We start from the raw sequence: 21,972 nt of genomic DNA, 5'->3' as shown, positions 1-21,972 counted from the left end.
GGGCGAACCTCCCCACGGCGCTCGGACCCTGTCGCCTCGTCCTCGCCACCCAGCGGCGCCGAGCACCGCCACCCCTCCCCCTCGCCTTCTCCTCGACGGACCCCCGCCCGACGCCGTCACCCGTCGCCTCCATCTCGCCCTCGTCCGTCGCCACGCCGCCCCACGCCGCCTGGAACGCCGCTTCGCCGACCGCCTCCTCATCTCCTCCCCACCGCCCGACGTGCTCGAAGCCGGCCCCGCATCGCCACGCGCCGTCGTCGGACCCTGCCGGAACGCCTCCTCGGCTCCACCGCTCCCCGCCGTCGCGTTTGCCCTGCACCGGGCCTTCTCTGCAACGCGGGTGAGGAACCCCACCGGCCTCCCTCCGCCCCCCTGCTCACCGCGCCGAACACCCGCGCCCTGCTACAGCCTGCTCGTCGCCCCTCCACTGGCCACCAACGGCCGCCGCTCGGCCTTCCCGCACAGCCCCGCCTAGCCCCGCCTCGACACTGCTCCGGTCGAGGCCAAGGCCACCGTGTGCCTGCCCCTTCGCCCACGGCTCGCAGCTCCCCCACGGGCACGCGCCCGTTCGGGCGCCCGCACCGCCCTGTGCCCGCTAAGGCCCCCCGGGCCACTATCTAGGGGGCCCCACGCCCCATAACGTTTTACAAAAAAAAAGGATTAAAAAAATTAATTAAAATAAATATAATTAATAATTATTAATTAATTAATTATCTAATGAATTAATTAAGTTAATTAATCCGGTTTAATTAATTTAATTAACTAGTTAGGTTAATTAAATAGTAATTAAATTAATTAATCTGTAATTAACCTAAACAGAGAATGACAAGTGGACCCACCTGTCTGGTTGACCAAGTCAACCCTGTTGACTGCTGACGTCAGCATGACATCATGCTGACGTCATAAATTCATTTTTCGAATTAAATAAATAATTAATTAAATTCCAGAAATTAATAAAATCTTTAGAAAATCATATCTTTTAATCCGTAACTCGGATTAAAATATTTTCAACATGAAAGTTGCTCAGAACGACGAGACAAATTCGGATACGCAGTCCGTTCGTCCGCCACACCCCCCTAACCTATCGAACCCGCAACTTTCCCCCTCCGGCTCCTCTGCCCGAAAACACGAAACACCGGGAATACTTTCCCGGATGATTCCCCCCTTAACCAGTACCACCTCATACCACGTTAGGGCACGCCTAGCATCGCTTCTTGACATGTCATGCATCGATATGCATCTGTTTACTTGGTATTCATTGTTTCTTCCCCCTCTTCTCTCCGGTAGACTACGAGACCGACGCTGCTGCTGCCCAGTTCGACTACGGTGTTGACGACCCCTCTCTCTTGCCAGAGCAACCAGGCAAGCCCCCCCCTTGATCACCAGATATCGCCTACTCTTCTCTATACTGCTTGCATTAGAGTAGTGTAGCATGTTACTGCTTTCAGATACTCCTATACTGCTGCATAGCCTGTCCTTGTTACTTCTGTTGTTACCTTACCTGCAATCCTATATGCTTAGTATAGGATGCTAGTACATTCATCTGTGGCCCTACATTCTTGTCCGTCTGCCGTGCTATACTATCGGGCCGTGATCACTCGGGAGGTGATCACGGGTATATACTATATACTTATACATGATACATGTGAGACTAAAGTCGGGTCGGCTGGTGGAGCACCCGCGAGTGGATCTTGAGGCGGAGCGACAGGGCAGGTTGAGACCGCCTAGGAGAGAGGTGGGCCTGGCCCTGTTCGGCGTTCGCGGATACTTAACACGCTTAACGAGGTCTTGGTATTTGATCTGAGTTGGCTACGAGCTTATACACACTAACCATCTACGCGGGAGTAGTTATGGGTATCCCGGCGTCGTGGTATCAGCCGAAGCACTTCGTGACGCCAGCGACTGAGCGGCGCGCGCCGGATTGGACTGGAACGCCACTAGGCTAGGTCTGCTTCCGGCCGCGTTCGCAACGTGCAGGTGTGCATTGGGCGATGGGCCCAGACCCCTGTGCGCTTAGGTTTAGACCGGCGTGCTGGCCTCTCTGTTGAGCCTAGGTAGGGCTGCGACGTGTTGATCTTCCGCGGCCGGGCATGACCCAGGAAAGTGTGTCCGGCCAAATGGGATCAAGCGTGCTGGGTAAGATGGTGCACCCCTGCAGGGAAGTTAATCTATTCGAATAGCCGTGATCTTCGGTAACAGGACGACTTGGAGTTGTACCTTGAGCTTATGACAACTAGAACCGGATACTTAATAAAACACACCCTTCCAAGTTCCACAGACAACTCGGTGATCGCTTTTCCACGGGGCGACGAGAGGAGGATCGCCGGGTAGGTTTATGCTATGCGATGCTACTGGAGATGCTACTTGGAGATGCTACTTGGAGATGCTACTTGGAGATGCTACTTGGAGGACTTCAATCTACTCTCTTCTACATGCTGCAAGACGGAGGCTGCCAGAAGCGTAGTCTTCGACAGGATTAGCTATCCCCCTCTTATTCTGGCATTCTGCAGTTCAGTCCACCGATATGGCTCTTTACACATATACCCATGCATATGTAGTGTAGCTCCTTGCTTGCGAGTACTTTGGATGAGTACTCACGGTTGCTTTTCTCCCTCTTTTCCCCTTTCCCTTCTACCTGGTTGTCGCAACCAGATGCTGGAGCCCTGGAGCCAGACGCCACCATCGACGATGACCCCTACTACACCGGAGGTGCCTACTACTACGTGCAGCCCGCTGACGACGACCAGGAGTAGTTAGGAGGATCCCAGGCAGGAGGCCTGCGCCTCTTTCGATCTGTATCCCAGTTTGTGCGAGCCATCTTATGGCAACTTGTTTAACTTATGTCTGTACTCAGATATTGTTGCTTCCGCTGACTCGTCTATGATCGAGCATTTGTATTCGAGCCCTTGAGGCCCCTGGCTTGTATTATGGTGCTTGTATGACTTATTTATGTTTTAGAGTTGTGTTGTGATATCTTCCCGTGAGTCCCTGATCTTGATCGTACACATTTGCGTGCATGATTAGTGTACCGTCAAATCGTGGGTGTCACAAGCGTTCTGTGACTTGTTGCATTCATTTCGGTCTCACCGAGTATATGCAATTGATCACATCGAGTTGGCTTGACATTCTCTGTGTTGCTTATTGCTTCACTTCGGTCTTACCGAGTTGATGCAATCGGCACCATCGAGATGATGTTTGCCATAAGCCCTAGCACGCAGGTCTCACCGAGTTATTCCAGTCGGTCCCACTGAGATTCCTAACGTTCACATTTTTGAACTAATCGGTGCCACCGAGTTTAATCATTCGGTCTCACCGAGATGGGTCAAATGTGTGTAAAGGTTGAATTTTGTGTGGAGCCTATATATACCCCTCCACACCTTCTCCATTTGTGAGAGAGTCATCAGAACGTGCCTACACTTTCACCATATATTTTTTGAGAGAGAACCATCTAATCATGTGTTGAGATTAAAATATTCCAACCCTACCACAAGAATCTTGATTTCTAGCCTTCCCCAAGTTGCTTTCCACTCAAATCATCTTTCTACCATAGCCAAATCTGTGACAGAGAGTTGAGTGTTGGGGAGACTATCATTTGAAGCACAAGAGCAAGGAGTTCATCATCAACACACCATCTATTACCTTTTGGAGAGTGGTGTCTCCTAGGTTGGTTATGTGTCGCTTGGGAGCCTCCGTCAAGATGTGGAGTTGAACCAAGAAGTTTGTAAGGGCAAGGAGATCTCCTAATTCATGAAGATCTACCCGAGTGAGGCAAGTCCTTTTTGTGCGATGACCATGGTGGGATAGACAATGTTGCTTCTTCGTAAACCCTTCGTGGGCGAAGCCCTCTGTGGACTCGCACAACCGTTACCCTTCGTGGGTTGAAGTCTCCATCAACGTGGACGTACGATAACACCACCTATTGAAACCACGCCAAAAATCTCCGTGTCTTCATTGCATTTTCCTTATCCAAACCCTTTCCTTTACCTTCATATGCAATGTTTTACTTTCAGCTGCTATACTCTTAGAATTGCATGTGTAGGTTGATTGCTTGACTTGTGCTAATAGCTAAAATCTGCCCACAACTAAAATTAAGAAAATACTAGATTTTTATTTGGTCAAGTAGTCTAATCACCCCGTCTAAACATACTTTCAATCAGCCCCACACACGCCACCTTGCGCCCATCGGAGACCAGCTCCGTTACACTCATCGCATGGAGCCGCCATCCCAGGTGGCCCAGGGCCACCGAGCCACGCCACCCGAGCCGCAATGCCGTCGGAGCTACACCACCACAACCGACCACCACACGACCACCAGGGTGCATATCCATGTTGCTCGGGCCTCGTGTGCACCCCCGAAGCGCAGCAGCGCCACACGCGCGTCCTGCCTGCGTCCCAGCGCAGCCCCACCCAAGACGCGGCAACACCTCGCACCATGATGCGACCCATGCATGACATATCCGCACCATCCAGGCCACCCCGCACGCTCGTGCCGCGCTGTCTCACCTCGCTGCAGGAGATGCCTCCAGGTCACCTTACACTACATCACCTCACCACGTCGAGCACCAGCGCGAGCACCCATCAAAGTGGCCAACCCACACCGTCCAACCCCGAACGGGAGGAGGAAATGGCCCCGCAATCTCCGTGTTACACAGGCTTTGCCCACGACAGCTAGGAGAGGCGTTGGGGTGTGACGCAAGCGGCGACTAGGATTCGCTCATGGCCGCCCATGGGAGAAATCAAGGAGCGTCTCTTGTTAGAATAAGATATCCGAATAGTGGAGGAAGAGCACACTAGTATATCCATCTTCAAGAATAAATGGGGTATCCGAAGTTGTACTAGGAATTACTCATATTATGAAGCTTTGGAAGAGAGTAATTGATCATTGTTTGATAAGATAGGCGAATGTAAGAAAACAATTTTTTTATCCCTGAGAGATCGGCTATAGAGATGATCTTCGTACGTTTTTCATCGACTTGGAGAAGGCCTATAGCAAGATATCAAGGATGGTCATGTGATGGGTGTCTATGGGAAGTGGGATTAAGCCCACATCCAGTTGTACGCTTTGGGGAGGCCTTCCAAACATATAATCGAGTCCCGCTAGGAGTCCATATTTGAAGAATGAAGTATGCCATAGGGCTACCCCAAAACTCCGAACAAGGAAGTCGGACAAGTTTTGGCGTAAAGGAGACAAGTCGTCCACGACCAGGAGACCAGGATCAAAAGGAGCCAAACCAACCAAATGTAGTATGTAAATATCCAAAGTGCCGAAATCAGGGGCAACTTCTACTTCGACGATTAAGACAACGACATCGAAACCCTGGTTTTATTCTGGATTCGATTCAACCTAAGACGTTATGTATAAATCGACTACCCTTACCAACAAGTTCATGTAAAACTCATTGGACATAAACTTTGTATTAGCTAATATGCAATCCTTTCATAAAATTTCGGAGAAGCAAGATTATGTTTATTACTTGCATCTTAATGGATCAAACCTACCATCTATAATTGGCATCAACCGTGAGAATCGTCGTGATATCGTATCGAATCTACGAGACACCATTAGTGCCTCCAATGGCATCATCCTAAGCAACGTACCCATGTACAATGATCATGCCAGGGCGCCTTTACCAAACCCGTTCGCCTCAGCATCCCCAACGGGTGCTATGCGCCCGCAACTGCCCAACGTGTGAGCGGAGGGCCAAAACAAATCCACAACTTCGTTCCAGTCGCCTTGCCAGGCTATATACCTCTACTGCTCCCTCCATTTCAAAATATTTGAAGTTTTAGATTTGTCCTAAGTCAAACTGTTTTAATTTTGACCAAGTTTGTAGAAAAATATACCAACGTCTACAACATCAAATTAGCTTGATTAGATTCACCATAACATATATTTTTATACCAAATATATTTGATGTTGTAGATATTAACACTTTTTTTTATAAAGTTGATCAAATTAAAAGAAGTTCCACTTAGGATATACCTAAAACTTCACATATTTTAGAACAGAGGGAGTACATCACCAAGAACGAAGTCGAAGCCCCATACCATGTGCCTCACTTCCCAGGTACGACCTTTCGGTGGAGAGTGCCTCTACAACGCCTTTACCACCAGAACAAAAGCTAGCACTCACGCGACTGCAGAGTGGGCCACGACACATTAGTTTTGGTCGCTAGCGCGCGCCCACTCTAGCAGCGTAGATCTGGAGAGAAAAAAACTATGACTTCAAAAAACAAACTCCGATTTTTATAGATAAAAAAGCATATATTCAAACGAAGTAAAAAAGCTTAAAATGAAAAAACATGAATCTAAAAAATGTTTCGGGATTTGAGAAAAGTTCATGAATTTAAAAATAATAATTTTAAAAGTTTAACAATTCCAAAAATATCATGAATTTGAAAATAGTTCACAAATTTTTAAAAAGTTCATAAACTTGATTTTTTTGTGAATTTCAGAAATGTTATTAAATTTGAAAAAGGTTCACGAATTTTATAAAAAAATGTGGATTTTAATGTTCATGGACTTGAAAAAGTTCATATATTTTGTGGACACGAATTCATAGATTTAAAAAAAATCACGCATTTAAGAAATGTTAACAAATTTGAAAAAAGTTCATGAATTTAATTTTTCTTAGATTTACCAAAATTCATGGAATTCAAGAAAGTTCATGGATTTAAAACATACTTCACAGATTTAAAAAAATGTCAATGGATTTGAAAAAATAGTCATATCTGGAAAAGTTTGTGAATTAGAAAAATGTCCACAAATTTGAAACTAGTTTGTGAATTTGATTTTTTTTTAAATTTCAAAAGTTTCACATAAATGAAAACAATTCTTTTTTTGCTGGAAATAAATGAAAAAAATTCATTGATTTAAACTAAAAGAAAATAAAACTCGAACATAAACTTAACAATAATGGACAAGAAAACTTATAATGTGATACCAAAGAAAACTTAACAAGAGGGTAATAAAAACAACAAGAGATAATTAATGGACCATTTAGAATTTGACTCATGAGAAGACATAGCACATGCATGGAGACTAGGTAATCTTGCAATATCAATACTAGGTGATATTCCTCATGTACACCCATTTGTAGGATTGTGACATGCACAAAGCACACCACTCCCCCAAAATGGGAAGTTCCATTAACCTCTCACAAGAGCCAACTAATATACACACAAGATGCAAAAAGGCTAAAAACAACACTCACGCGTACATGATGTGCAAACCAACATACTGTTGGGGAACGTAGTAATTTCAAAAATTTCCTATGCACACGCAAGATCATGGTGATGCATAGCAACGAGAGGGGAGACTGTGTCCACGTACCCTCGTAGACCGAAAGCGAAAGCGTTATAACAACGCGGTTGATGCAGCCATACGTCTTCACGGCCCGACCAATCAAGCACCGAAACTACGGCACCTCCGAGTTCTAGCACACGTTCAGCTCGATGACGATCCCCGGACTCCGATCCAGCAAAGTGTCGGGTAAGAGTTCTGCAACACGACGGCGGGTGACGGTCTTGATGTTCTACCGTCGCAGGGCTTCGCCTAAGCACCGCTACAGTATTATCGAGGTGGACTATGGTGGAGGGGGGCACCGCACACGGCTAAGAGATCCAAGGGATCAATTGTTGTTGTTGTGCCTAGAGGTTCCCCCTGCCCCCGTATATAAAGGAGCAAGGGGGGAGGGGGCGGCCGGTCTAGGAGGGGGCGCGCCAAGGGGAGTCCTACTCCCACCGGGAGTAGGACTCCCTCCTTCCTTGTTGGAGTAGGAGAAGGGGAAAGAGGGGGAGAGGAAGAAGGAAAAGGGGGCTGCGCCCCTTGTCCAATTCAGACCAGAGGGGGGGCGCAGGCCTCCTTCCTTTTGGCCTCTCTCCTCTATTCCCGTATGGCCCAATAAGGCCCATATACTCCCCGGCGAATTCCCGTAACTCTTCGGTACTCCGAAAAATACCCGAATCACTCGGAACCTTTTCGAAGTCCGAATATAGTCGTCCAATATATCGATCTTTATGTCTCGACCATTTCGAGACTCCTCGTCATGTCCCCGATCTCATCCGGGACTCCGAACTCCTTAGGTACATCAAAATACATAAACTCATAATATAATTGTCATCGAAACCTTAAGCGTGCGGACCCTACGGGTTCGAGAACTATGTAGACATGACCGAGACACGTCTCTGGTCAATAACCAATAGCGGAACCTGGATGCTCATATTGGCTCCCACATATTCTACGAAGATCTTTATCGGTCAGACCGCATAACGACATACGTTGTTCCCTTTGTCATCGGTATGTTACTTGCCCGAGATTCGATCGTCGGTATCTCAATACCTAGTTCAATCTCGTTACCGGCAAGTCTCTTTACTCGTTCCGTAATACATCATCCCGCAACTAACTCATTGGTTGCAATGCTTGCAAGGCTTAAGTGATGTGTATTACCGAGAGGGCCCAGAGATACCTCTCCGACAATCGGAGTGACAAATCCTAATCTCAAAATACGCCAACCCAACATGTACCTTCGGAGACACCTATAGAGCACCTTTATAATCACCCAGTTACGTTGTGACGTTTGGTAGCACACAAAGTGTTCCTCCGGTAAACGGGAGTTGCATAATCTCATAGTCATAGGAACATGTATAAGTCATGAAGAAAGCAATAGCAACATACTAAACGATCAAGTGCTAAGCTAACAGAATGGGTCAAGTCAATCACATCATTCTCCTAATGATGTGATCCCGTTAATCAAATGACAACTCTTTATACATGGCTAGGAAACATAACCATCTTTGATTAATGAGCTAGTCAAGTAGAGGCATACTAGTGACACTCTGTTTCTCTATGTATTCACACATGTATTATGTTTCTGGTTAATACAATTCTAGCATGAATAATAAACATTTATCATGATATAAGGAAATAAATAATAACTTTATTATTGCCTCTAGGGCATATTTCCTTTAGTCTCCCACTTGCACTAGAGTCAATAATCTAGTTCACATCACCATGTGATTCAACACCAATATTCACATCTGTATGTGATTAACACCCATAGTTCATATCGTCATATGGCCAACACCCAAAGGGTTACTAGAGTCAATAATCTAGTTCACATCGTTATGTGATTAACACCCAAAGAGTACTAAGGTATGATCATGTTTTGCTCACTAGAGAAGTTTAGTCAACAGGTCTGTCACATTCAGAGCCGTATATATTTTGCAAATATTATATGTCTACAATACTCTGCACGGAGCTACTCTAGCTAATTTCTCCCACTTTCAATATGTATCCAGATTGAGACTTAGAGTCATCTGGATCGGTGTAAAAGCTTGCATCGATGTAACTCTTTACGATGAACTCTTTCATCACCTCCATAATCGAGAAACATCTCTTAGTCCTCACTAAGTATATTCTTGACCGCTGTCCAGTGATCTACTCTTAGATCAAAATTGTATTCCTTGCCAAACTCAATGCAAGGTATACAATAGGTCTGGTACACAGCATAGCATACTTTATAGAACCTATGACTGAGGCATAGGGAATGACTTTTCATTCTCTTTCTATTTTCTGCCATGGTCGGGTTTTGAGTCTTACTCAACTTCACACCTTTGCATCACAGGCAAGAACTCTTTCTTTGACTGTTCCATTTTGAACTACTTCAAAATCTTGTCAAGGTATGTACTCAATGAAAAATCTTATCAAGCGTCTTGATCTAGCTCTATAGATCTTGATGCTCAATGTGTAAGCAGCTTCACCGAGGTCTTTCTTTGAAAAACTCCTTTCAAACACTCCTTTATGCTTTCGAGAAAATTCTACATCATTTCCGATCAACAATATGTCATTCACATATACTTATCAGAAAGGCTGTAGTGCTCCCACTCACTTTCTTGTAAATACAGGCCTTTCCAAAAGTCTACATAAAACCATATGCTTTGATCAACTCATCAAAGCGTATATTCCAACTCCGAGATGCTTGCACCAGTCCATTGATGGATCGCTGGAGCTTGCACATTTTGTTAGCACCTTTCGGATCGACAAAACCTTCTGGTTGCATCATATACAACTCTTCTTCCTGAAATCCATTCAGGAACACAGTTTTGATATTCATTTGCCAGATTTCATAAAATGTGGCAATTGCTAACATGATTCGGACAGACTTAAGCATCGTTACGAGTGAGAAAATCTCATCATATTCAACACCTTGAACTTGTCGAAAAACTTTTCACAACAAGTCGAGCTTTGTAGATAGTAACACTACTATCAGTGTCCGTCTTCCTCTTGAAGATCCATTTATTTAACATGGCTTTCTGATCATCGAGCAAGTCAACCAAAGTCCATACTTTGTTCTCATACATGGATCCTATCTCAGATTTTATGTCCTCAAGCCATTTCGTGGAATCTGGGCTCATCATTGTTTCCTCGTAGTTCGTAGGTTCATCATGGTCTAGTAACATGACTTCCAGAACAGGATTACCATACCACTCTGGTGCGGATCTTACTCTGGAAGACCTACGAGGTTCGGTAGTAACTTGATCTGAAGTTTCATGATCATCATCATTAGCTTCCTCACTAATTGGTGTAGGAATCACTAGAACCGATTTCTGTGATTAACTACTTTTCAATTCGGGATAAGGTACAGTTACCTCATCATGTTCTACTTTCCTCCCACTCACTTCTTTCGAGAGAAACTCCTTCTCTAGAAAGGATCCATTTTAGCGACGAATATCTTGCCTTTGGATCTGTGATAGAAGGTGTACCCAATAGTTTCCTTTGGGTATTCTATGAAGACGCACTTCTCCGATTTAGGTTCGAGCTTATCAGGTTGAAACTTTTTCACATAAGCATCGTAGCCCCAAACTTTAACAAACGACAACTTTGGTTTCTTGCCAAACCACAGTTCATAAGCCGTCGTCTCAACGGATTTCGATGGTGCCCTATTTAAAGTGAATGCAACTGTCTCTAATGCATAACCCCAAAACGATAGTGGTAAACCGATAAGAGATATCATAGATTGCACAATATCCAATAAAGTGCAGTTATGACTTTCGGACACACCATAACGCTATAATGTTCTAGGTGGTGTGAACTGTGAAACTATTCCACATTGTTTTAATTGAAGACCAAACTCGTAACTCAAATATTTGTCTTCGCGATCAAATCACAGAAACTTTATTTTCTTGTTACGATGATTCTCCACTTCACTCTGAAATTCTTTGAACTTTTCAAATGTTTCAGACTTGTGCTTCATTAAGTAGATATACTCATATCTGCTCAAATCATCTTGTGAAGGTCAGAAAATAATGATACCCGCCACGAGCATCAACACTTATTGGATCACTTACATCGGTATGTATTATTTCCAATAAGTCAGTAGCTCGTTCCATTGTTCCGGAGAACGGAGTTTTAGTCATCTTGCCCAAAAGGCACGGTTCGCAAGCATCAAATGATTCATAACCAAGTGATTCCAAAAATCCATCTTTATGGAGTTTCTTCATGCGTTTTACACCGATATGACCCAAATGGCAGTGCCACAAATAAGTTGCACTATCATTATCAACTTTGCATCTTTTGGCATCAATATTATGAATATGTGTATCACCATGATCAAGATTCAATAAACCATTAACATTGGGTGTATGACCATAGAAGGTTTCATTCATGTAAACAGAATAACAATTTATTCTCTGTCTTAGATGAATAATCGTATCGCAATAAACATGATCTAATCATATTTATGCTCAACGCAAACACCAAATAACATTTATTTATGTTCAACACTAATCTCGAAAATATAGGGAGTGTATGATGATGATCATATCAATCTTGGAACCACTTCCAACATACATCATCACTTCACCCTCAACTAGTCTCTATTTATTCTGTAACTCCTGTTTTGAGTTACTAATTTTTAGCAACCGAACAAGTATCAAATACTCAGGGGCTACTATAAACACTAGTAAGGTACACATCAATAACCTGTATATCAAATATACCCTTGTTCACTTTGTCATCCTTCTTATCCACCAAATATTCAGGGCATTTCCGCTTCCAGTGACCATTTCCTTTGCAGTGTAAGCACTCAGTTTTAGGCTTTGGTCAAGCTTTGGGCTTCTTCGCGGGAGTGACAACTTGCTTGTCATTCTAGTTGAAGTTCCCTTTCTTTCCCTTTGCCCTTTTCTTGAAACTAGTGATCTTGTCAATCATCAACACTTGATGCTCTTTCTTGATTTCTACCTTCGTCGATTTCAGCATAACGAAGAGCTCGGGAATCGTTTTTGTCATCCCTTGCATTATAGTTCATCACGAAGTTCTAGTAACTTGGTGATGGTGACTAGAGAACTCTGTCAATCACTATCTTATCTGGAAGATTAACTCCCACTTGATTCAAGCGATTGTAGTACTCAGACAATCTAAGCACTTGCTCACTAGTTGAGCAATTCTCCTCCATCTTTTAGGCGAAGTATTTGTCAAAGGTCTCATACCTCTTGACACGGGCATGAGTCTGAAATACCAATTTCATCTCTTGAAACATCTTATATGTTCCATGACGTTTCAAAAACGTTTTTTGTAGTCCCGGTTCCAAGCCATAAAGCATGTTGCACAAAACTATCAAGTAGTCATCATATTGAGCTAGCCAAACATTCATAACGTCTGCATCTGCTCCTGCAATAGGTCTGTCACCTAGCAGTGCATAAAGGACATAATTCTTCTGTGCAGCAATGAGGATAAACCTCAGATCACGGACCAAGTCCGCATCATTGCTACTAACATCTTTCAACTTAGTTTTCTCTAGGAACACATATAAAAACATAGGGAAGCAAAAACATAGGGAAGCAACAACGCGAGCTATTGATCTACAACATAATTTGCAAAATACTACCAGGACTAAGTTCATAATAAATTAAAGTTCAATTAATCATATTACTTAAGAACTCCCAATTAGATAGACATCTCTCTAGTCATCTAAGTGATCACGTGATCCAAATCGACTAAACCATGTCTGATCATCACGTGAGATGGAGTAGTTTTCAATGGTGAACATCACTATGTTGATCATATCTACTATATGATTCACGTTCGACCTTTCAGTCTCCGTGTTCCGAGGCCATATCTGTATATGCTAGGCTCGTCAAGTTTAACCTGAGTATTCCGCGTGTGCAACTGTTTTGCACCCGTTGTATTTGAACGTAGAGCCTATCACACCCGATCATCACGTGGTGTCTCAACACGAAGAACTTTCGCAACGGTGCATACTCAGGGAGAACACTTCTTGATAATTAGTGAGAGACCATCTTAAAATGCTACTGTCAGTCAAAGCAAGATAAGATGCATAAAGGATAAACATCACATGCAATCAATATAAGTGATATGATATGGCCATCATCATCTTGTGCTTGTGATCTCCATCTCCGAAGCACCGTCGTGATCACCATCGTCACCAGCGTGACACCTTGATCTCCATCCTAGCATCGTTGTTGTTTCACCATCTATTGCTTCTACGACTATCGCTACCGCTTAGTGATAAAGTAAAGCAATTACAGGGCTCTTGCATTTCATACAATAAAGCGACAACCATATGGCTCCTGCCAGTTGCCGATAACTCGGTTACAAAACATGATCATCTTATACAATAAAATATAGCATAACGTCTTGACCATATCACATCACAACATGCCCTGCAAAAACAAGTTAGACGTCCTCTACTTTGTTGTTGCAAGTTTTACATGGCTGCTACGGGCTGAGCAACAACCGTTCTTACCTACGCATCAAAACCACAACGATAGTTCGTCAAGTTAGTGCTGTTTTAACCTTCACAAGGACCGGGCGTAGCCACACCCGGTTCAACTAAAGTTGGAGAAACTGACACCCGCCAGCCACCTGTGTGCAAAGAACGTCGGTAGAACCAGTCTCGCGTAAGCGTACGCGTAATGTCGGTCCGGGCCGCTTCATCCAACAGTACCGCCGAACCAAAGTATGACATGCTGGTAAGCAATATGACTTGTATCGCCCACAACTCACTTGTGTTCTACTCGTGCATATAACATCAATGCATAAAACCCAGGCTCGGATGCCACCGTTGGGGAACGTAGTAATTTCAAAAATTTCCTACGCACACGCAAGATCATGGTGATGCATAGCAACGAGAGGGGAGAGTGTGTCCACGTACCCTCGTAGACCGAAAGCGGAAGCATTATAACAACGCGGTTGATGCAGTCGTACGTCTTCACGGCCCGACCAATCAAGCACGGAAACTACGGCACCTCCAAGTTCTAGCACATGTTCAGCTCGATGACGATCCCCGGACTCCGATCCAGCAAAGTGTCGGGTAAGAGTTCTGTCAACATGACGGCGTGGTGACGATCTTGATGTTCTACCGTCGCAGGGCTTCGCCTAAGCACCGCTACAATATTATCGAGGTGGACTATGGTGGAGGGGGACACCGCACACGGCTAAGAGATCCAAGGGATCAATTGTTGTTGTTGTGCCTAGAGGTGCCCCCTGCCCCCGTATATAAAGGAGCAAGGGGGGAGGGGGCGGCCGGCCTAGGAGGGGGCGCGCCAAGGGGAGTCCTACTCCCACCAGGAGTAGGACTCCCTCCTTCCTTGTTGGAGTAGGAGAAGGGGAAAGAGGGGGAGAGGAAGAAGGAAAAGGGGGCTGCGCCCCTTGTCCAATTCAGACCAGAGGGGGGGGGGGGCGCAGGCCTCCTTCCTTTTGGCCTCTCTCCTCTATTCCCGTATGGCCCAATAAGGCCCATATACTCCCCGGCGAATTCCCGTAACTCTCCGGTACTCCGAAAAATACCCGAATCACTCGGAACCTTTTCGAAGTCCGAATATAGTCGTCCAATATATCGATCTTTACGTCTCGACCATTTCGAGACTCCTCGTCATGTCCCCGATCTCATTCGGGACTCCGAACTCCTTAGGTACATCAAAATACATAAACTCATAATATAACTGTCATCGAAACCTTAAGCGTGCGGACCCTACGGGTTCGAGAACTATGTAGACATGACCGAGACACGTCTCCGGTCAATAACCAATAGAGGAACCTGGATGCTCATATTGGCTCCCACATATTCTACGAAGATCTTTATCGGTCAGACCGCATAACGACATACGTTGTTCCCTTTGTCATCGGTATGTTACTTGCCTGAGATTCGATCGTCGGTATCTCAATACCTAGTTCAATCTCGTTACCGGCAAGTCTCTTTACTCGTTCCGTAATACATCATCCCGCAACTAACTCATTAGTTGCATTGCTTGGAAGGCTTAAGTGATGTGTATTAGCGAGAGGGGGCAGAGATACCTCTCCGACAATTGGAGTGACAAATCCTAATCTCGAAATACGCCAACCCAACATGTACCTTCGGAGACACCTGTAGAGCACCTTTATAATCACCCAGTTACGTTGTGATGTTTGGTAGCACACAAAGTGTTCCTCCGGTAAACGGGAGTTGCATAATCTCATAGTCATAGGAACATGTATAAGTCATGAAGAAAGCAACAACAACATACTAAACGATCGTGTGCTAAGCTAACGGAATGGGTCATGCCAATCACATCATTCTCCTAATGATGTGATCCTGTTAATCAAATGACAACTCTTTGTCCATGGCTAGGAAACATAACCATATTTGATTAATGAGCTAGTCAAGTAGAGGCATACTAGTGACACTCTGTTTGTCTATGTATTCACACATTTATTATGTTTCCGGTTAATACAATTCTAGCATGAATAATAAACATTTATCATGATATAAGGAAATAAATAATAACTTTATTATTGCCTCTAGGGCATATTTCCTTCACATACACATACTTGATTACTCAAGATAAGCAAATTGGAAGCTAACATATACAAACACATGCAAGCTACAAAACCAAAACATGCAAAGGGGCAAGTAAGTTTCAATGTAAACAATTTAAGTACAAGTTATCGCAAGGAGGCACATTGGATATAAGATAGAAACTTGATAATCCAAATGACTTGGCTTGAGACAATATGAATGATAAAGATCCCTTGATTCTCCATAATGTAGCCAAGTCTCCAATGCCCTCCAAAATCACCTATTGATCAAGTTTGAGCTTGTTGGTCCCTAACCAAGTTGGGTCCTAAGAGGTTAGTCACAATAAGCTTGGCAACCTAAATGGTTCTTTCCTTGATACCACTTTGAGTACCAAAAAACTTGGCAAACACATTGCCAACCTTATCCTTTCAAAGAGAATATCATCAATCATAATAGGGTTGGATACGGTACCATTAGTGCATGAAGAAGCAAGGTGACCCTTCTCACAACATAAGTAGCAACATATACTCTTCACTTTATTCTCACTTGATTTCTCAACTTGAGAAGAATTAACTTGAGTCTTCTTGGGAAGTGGACGTTCTTCAACTTGAGTTCGGACTTGAGGCTTCTTTCCTTGTTGCTTGAAACTAATGGGCTTATTCTTCAATGGGCAAGATATAACATGATGTCCTTCAATTTTACACTTGAAGCAAATAATCTTGGCTGAATTCTTGACTTGTTATTGGCTCTTCTTCTTGTTGTTCTTGGACTTTTTCTTCTTATTGGAGTTGAATCCAAGTCCACCCTTGTCATTGGGGGATTTTGTCCACTCAAAATATTGTCAAGTGTGGACTTCCCTTCATGACCCTTTTCCAAGTCTTTTCCTCTACATGGTTAGTATCAACTCAAGTACTAGAGGACATATATGATTCATCGTTAGAGCAACAAGGTAAGGAAATTAATTCATCACAAGATGTAGCCACATTATGAGTAGATGAATTACAAGGACTAGCACATGGAAATATAGCATTTTGAATTGAAATAGTGCTAGTATCCGCATGAGGCTTAATAGATGTTACATGAGCTAACTTTAGCACATTATAGGATACTAGAAGATCGCCATGAGTGCTAGAAAGCTTTTCATGACTTTCTTCCAATTTCCCATAATTGCTAGATAGCAACTCAAGTTGAGACTTTAGCTCAACATTATCCTTCAATATGGATGCTTCACAAGAAATAGAGTTAGTAGCACAAGCACCATACTTTATAGCAAGAGGTGATGGCAACTTGGCAAGCTCTTTTAAATATGAAGTTTCAAGTTGTGCATGAGACTCGGTGAGTTCAATGAGCTCACTCTTAATGACCCTCAAGCCATTTTTGAGGTGCTCAAAGTCCGCAAGGAGTTTGACATGTGCAACTTCAAGCTTACCATTTTTATCTTTGAAATCATTGGCCACCTCGAGAGCTCTATCACGGGATTCCTTTACTTTACATAATTCTAGAGCAAAGGTCTCCTCAAGAGATTCCTTGGTGGTTTGTTCAAGTTCAAGAGATTTAGAGAGGTCGGTAATCTCATTAGCGTAATCAGGCTCATGATCTTCCATTTTCTCAATGGTGACCTCATGCTCCCCATGATGAGATTCCAACTCCTCAATGTATTTCTTGCCCTCAATCACAATATACATGATTTCCATGAAGTTGTAATGAGCAATTTTATTCTTATGAAGAGCTTAAAAAATCATTTCACCCTTAATTTTTAAGAAACAATATTATCATCCTCTTCATTAATAAGCTCATCCTCATTAGCATCAACATCATCATCAAGAGAGCTATTGGGATTCAAAGTAGGAGATACCTTTGAAGCCTTAACCATAAGGAAAAATTGAGAAACAATAGATGATGATGTAGGATCCCTTGAAGCACCATTTAAGACCACATCTTGTTCCATGGAGTGTTGGGTTTCCTCTACATTGTTAGCACAACAACTCGAGGAAATAGAGGAATTTTTATCATGGCAACAAGATAGATCAAGCATGTCATCATGAGATTTAGTGAACCAATTTCTACATGATATGCAAGGACTATCAACACACGCATGTGAAACATTTGGAGTGCTCGAAGTGTTGAAGTCCAAAGATGAATCATTGCAATAAGATAGTGATGAAGGATAATCAATAATAAGCCCACTATCATCATTGCAATGAACAACAATACTCACAATAACATTATCTTGTGGCAATCCACATGTAGGTGAAGTAGCATAAGTTGAGAGCACAACACGTCCGGAGGTGGAGGGAGAACAATCATCCCTAGAAATCTTGGACACACCATATTTATCTTGAGGCTTTCTCCACAACTCATGAGCATCCCGGAATGACATGCATTGAAATATAACTACGTTGCTCAAAGCATCGAAAAGCACATTAGAAGCTTGCGCATTGAGATAAGAGTTTTTATCATCCTCTAAAGATAATCTTTGAGGATCCTTTGGAGGATAAAAACCCATCTACAATTCTCTCTAAATTTGGGTCCATGACCCTAAAGAGATTAAGCATGTGAATTACCCAAACATCAAAATTTGTGCCATCAAAACTAAGAGTGTTAGAGAAACCTAATCCTAGTCGACATCTTTACTCTCTAGGCGGTTAAGCCTAATAATGAGATATGGGGCTCTGATACCAATTGAAAGATCATGGATGTCGCCTATAGGCGGGGTGAATTGGTGCTTTAAAATAATTACGATTTAGGCTTGAACAAATGCGGAATAAAACTAGCATTTAATTTGTCAAGCACAAAACCTAAAACAACTAGGCTCACCTACGTGCACCAACAACTTATGCTAAGCAAGGTAAACAACTAAGCAATAGCAAGATATATAACATGAAACACTATGGCTATCACAAAGTAAAGTGCATAAGTAAAGGGCTTGGGTAAGAGATAACCAAGGCATGCGGATATAGTGATGTATCCCGAAGTTCACACCCTTGCGGATGCTAATCTCCGTTCGGAGCGGTGTGGAGGTGCTACTTCTTGAGCTTGCGTTGGTTTTTCCTTGAAGAGGAAAGGGTGATGCAACAAAGTAGAGATAAGTATTTCTCTCAGTTGAGAACTAAGGTATCAATCGAGTAGGAGATACAAGCAAGTCTCCAATCTATGCACGTGCACAAACAATCAAATACTTGCACCCAGGTCAATCCCTTCACGGTCACTTGCAAAGGTGAGATCTAAAAGAGATAGATATAAAAGATAACCAAAACGTAAAACAAAATAAAAGTAAATAAATTGCAGCAAGGTATTTTTGGGTTTTTTTGGTTTATAGATCTGAAAATATATGATGGAAAATAGACCCGGGGGCCATAGGTTTCACTAGAGGCTTCTCTCTTGAAGGAAAATAATATGGTGGGTGAACAAATTACTGTCGAGCAATTGATAGAAAAGCGCAAAGTTATGACAATATCCAAGGCAATGATTATGCACATAGGCATCACATTCGTGTCAAGTAGACCGACTCCTGCCTGCATCTACTCCTATTACTCCACACATCGACCGCTATCCATAATGCATCTAGAGTATTAAGTTCATAAAGAATGGAGTAACGCCTTAAGTAAGATGACATGATGTAGAGCGATAAACTCAAGCAATATGATGAAAATCCCATCTTTTTACCCTTGATGGCAACAATACAATACATGTCTCTCTACCCCTACTTTGTCACTGGGTGAAATCACGCAAGATTGCACCCGAAACTAAGCACCTCTCCCATTGCAAGAAAAAATAATCTAGCTGGCCAAACCAAACCGATAATTCGAAGAGAAATACAAAGATATCAAATCATGCATATAAGAATTCAGAGAAGATTCAAATAATATTCATAGATAAGCTGATCATAAATCCACAATTCATCGGATCTCGACAAACACACCACAAAAGAAGATTACATCAGATAGATCTCCAAAAACATCGAGGAGAACATTGTACTGAAGATCAAAGAGAGAGAAGAAGCCATCTAGCTGCTTATCTATGGACCCGTAGGTCTGTGATAAACTACTCATGCTTCATCGGAAGGGCAATAGAGTTGATGTAGATGCCCTCCGTGATCGAATCCCCCTCCAGCGGGGTGCCGGAAAAGGCCCCAAGATGGGATCTCATGGGAACAGAAGGTTACAGCGACGGAAAAGTATTTTTGGTGGACGCGTTTGGTGGTTTTGGAATATTTGAGGATTTATAGAGCTGAGAGGGAGGTCGGTGGACTCCCAGCGGGCCCACAAGCCAGGGGGCGCGTCCCCCTAGGGCGTGCCCTGAGGGCTTGTGGAGCCCTCGGGACTCTTCTGACTTGGCCTCCAAGTTCTGTGGATGTCTTCTGGTCCAAGAAAAATCATCGTAAAGTTTTATTCCTTTTGGACTCCATTTGATATTCCTTTTCTGTAGAACTCAAAAACAACAAAAAAAACTGGCACTGGGCTCTGGGTTAATAGGATAGTCCCAAAAAATAATATAAAATAGCATATTAATGCATATAAAGCATCCAAAGCAGATAATATAATATCATGGAACAATAAAAAATTATAGATACGTTGGAGACGTGTCAAGCATCCGCAAGCTTAATTCCTACTCATCCTCGAGTAGGTAAATGATAAAAATAGAATTTTTGATGTGGAATGCTACCTAACATATTTATCCAAGTAATTTTATTTATTGTGGCATGAATATTCAGATCCATAAGATTCAAAACAAAAGTTTAATATTGACATAAAAACAATAATACTTCAAGCATACTAATAAAATAATCGTGTCTTCTCAAAATAACATGGCCAAAGAAAGTTATCCCTACAAAATCATATAGTCTGGCTATACTTCATCTTCATCATAGGAAGTATTAAATCATGCACAACCCCGATGACAAGCCAATCAATTGTTTCATACTTTTGATGTTCTCAAACTTTTTCAGCTTTCACGCAATACATGAGCGTGAGCCATGGATATAGCACAATAGGTGGAATACAGTATGGTGGTTGTGGAGAAGACAAAAAGGTGGAGATAGTCTCACACGAACTAGGCGTACCAATGGGCTATGGATATGCCCATCAATAGATATCATTGTGAGTGAGTAGGGATTGTGGGTGTGCATCCAACTCAGTTGCTCACGAAGACCTAGGGCAATTTTGAGGAAGCCCATCATTGGAATATACAAGTCAAGTTCTATAATGAAAAATTTCCACTAGTATATGAAAGTGGTAACATAGGAGACTCTCAATCATGAAGATCATGGTGCTACTTTTAAGCACAAGTGTGGAAAAATGATAATAATATTGTCCCTTCTCTCTTTTATCTCATTTTTTTAATTTTTGGACTATTTGGCCTCTTTTTCTTTTTTTTATATATGGGCTTCTTTGTCCTCTTTTATTTTGTAAAGTCCGGAGACTCACCCCAACTTGTGAGGGAATCATAGCTTCCATCATCCTTTCCTCACATGGGATAATGCTCTAATAATGATGATCATCACACTTTTATTTACTTACAACTCAAGAATTACAACTCGAAACTTAGAACAAAACAGAACGGTGGAAGTTGCATGGCAATATATCTAGGAATGGATATGGAATGCTATAATAGGTAGGTATGGTGGCTTTTTTAGGAAGGGTATATGGTGGGTGTTGTGTACCAGCGAAAGTTGCGCGGTTCTAGAGAGGCTAGCAATGGTGGAAGGGTGAGAGTGTGTATAATCCATGGACTCAACATTAGTCATAAAGAACTCACATACTTATTGTAAAAATCTATTAGTCATAAAAACAAAGTACTACACACATGCTCCTAGGGGGATAAATTGGTAGGAAAAGACCATCGCTCATCCCCGACCGCCACTCATAAGGAAGACAATCAATAAATAAATCATGCTCTGACTTCATAACATAACGGTTCACCATACGTGCATGCTACGAGAATCACAAACTTTAACAGAAGTATTTCTACCAATCCACAATTACTCACTAGCATGACTCTAATGTCAGCATCTATATCTCAAAACAATCATAAGGAATCAAACTTCTCATTGTATTCAATGCTCTTTATATGAAACTTTTTATTATATCCCTCTTGGATGCCCATCATATTAGGACTAAATTCATAACCTATGAAAATTACCATGCTGTTTAGAAAGAATCTAAAAATAATATAAG

Source organism: Triticum dicoccoides, chromosome 1B (genome assembly GCF_002162155.2).
Source record: "Triticum dicoccoides isolate Atlit2015 ecotype Zavitan chromosome 1B, WEW_v2.0, whole genome shotgun sequence".
NCBI lineage: Eukaryota > Viridiplantae > Streptophyta > Magnoliopsida > Poales > Poaceae > Triticum > Triticum dicoccoides.
Note: the sequence above shows the minus strand (reverse complement) of the source record.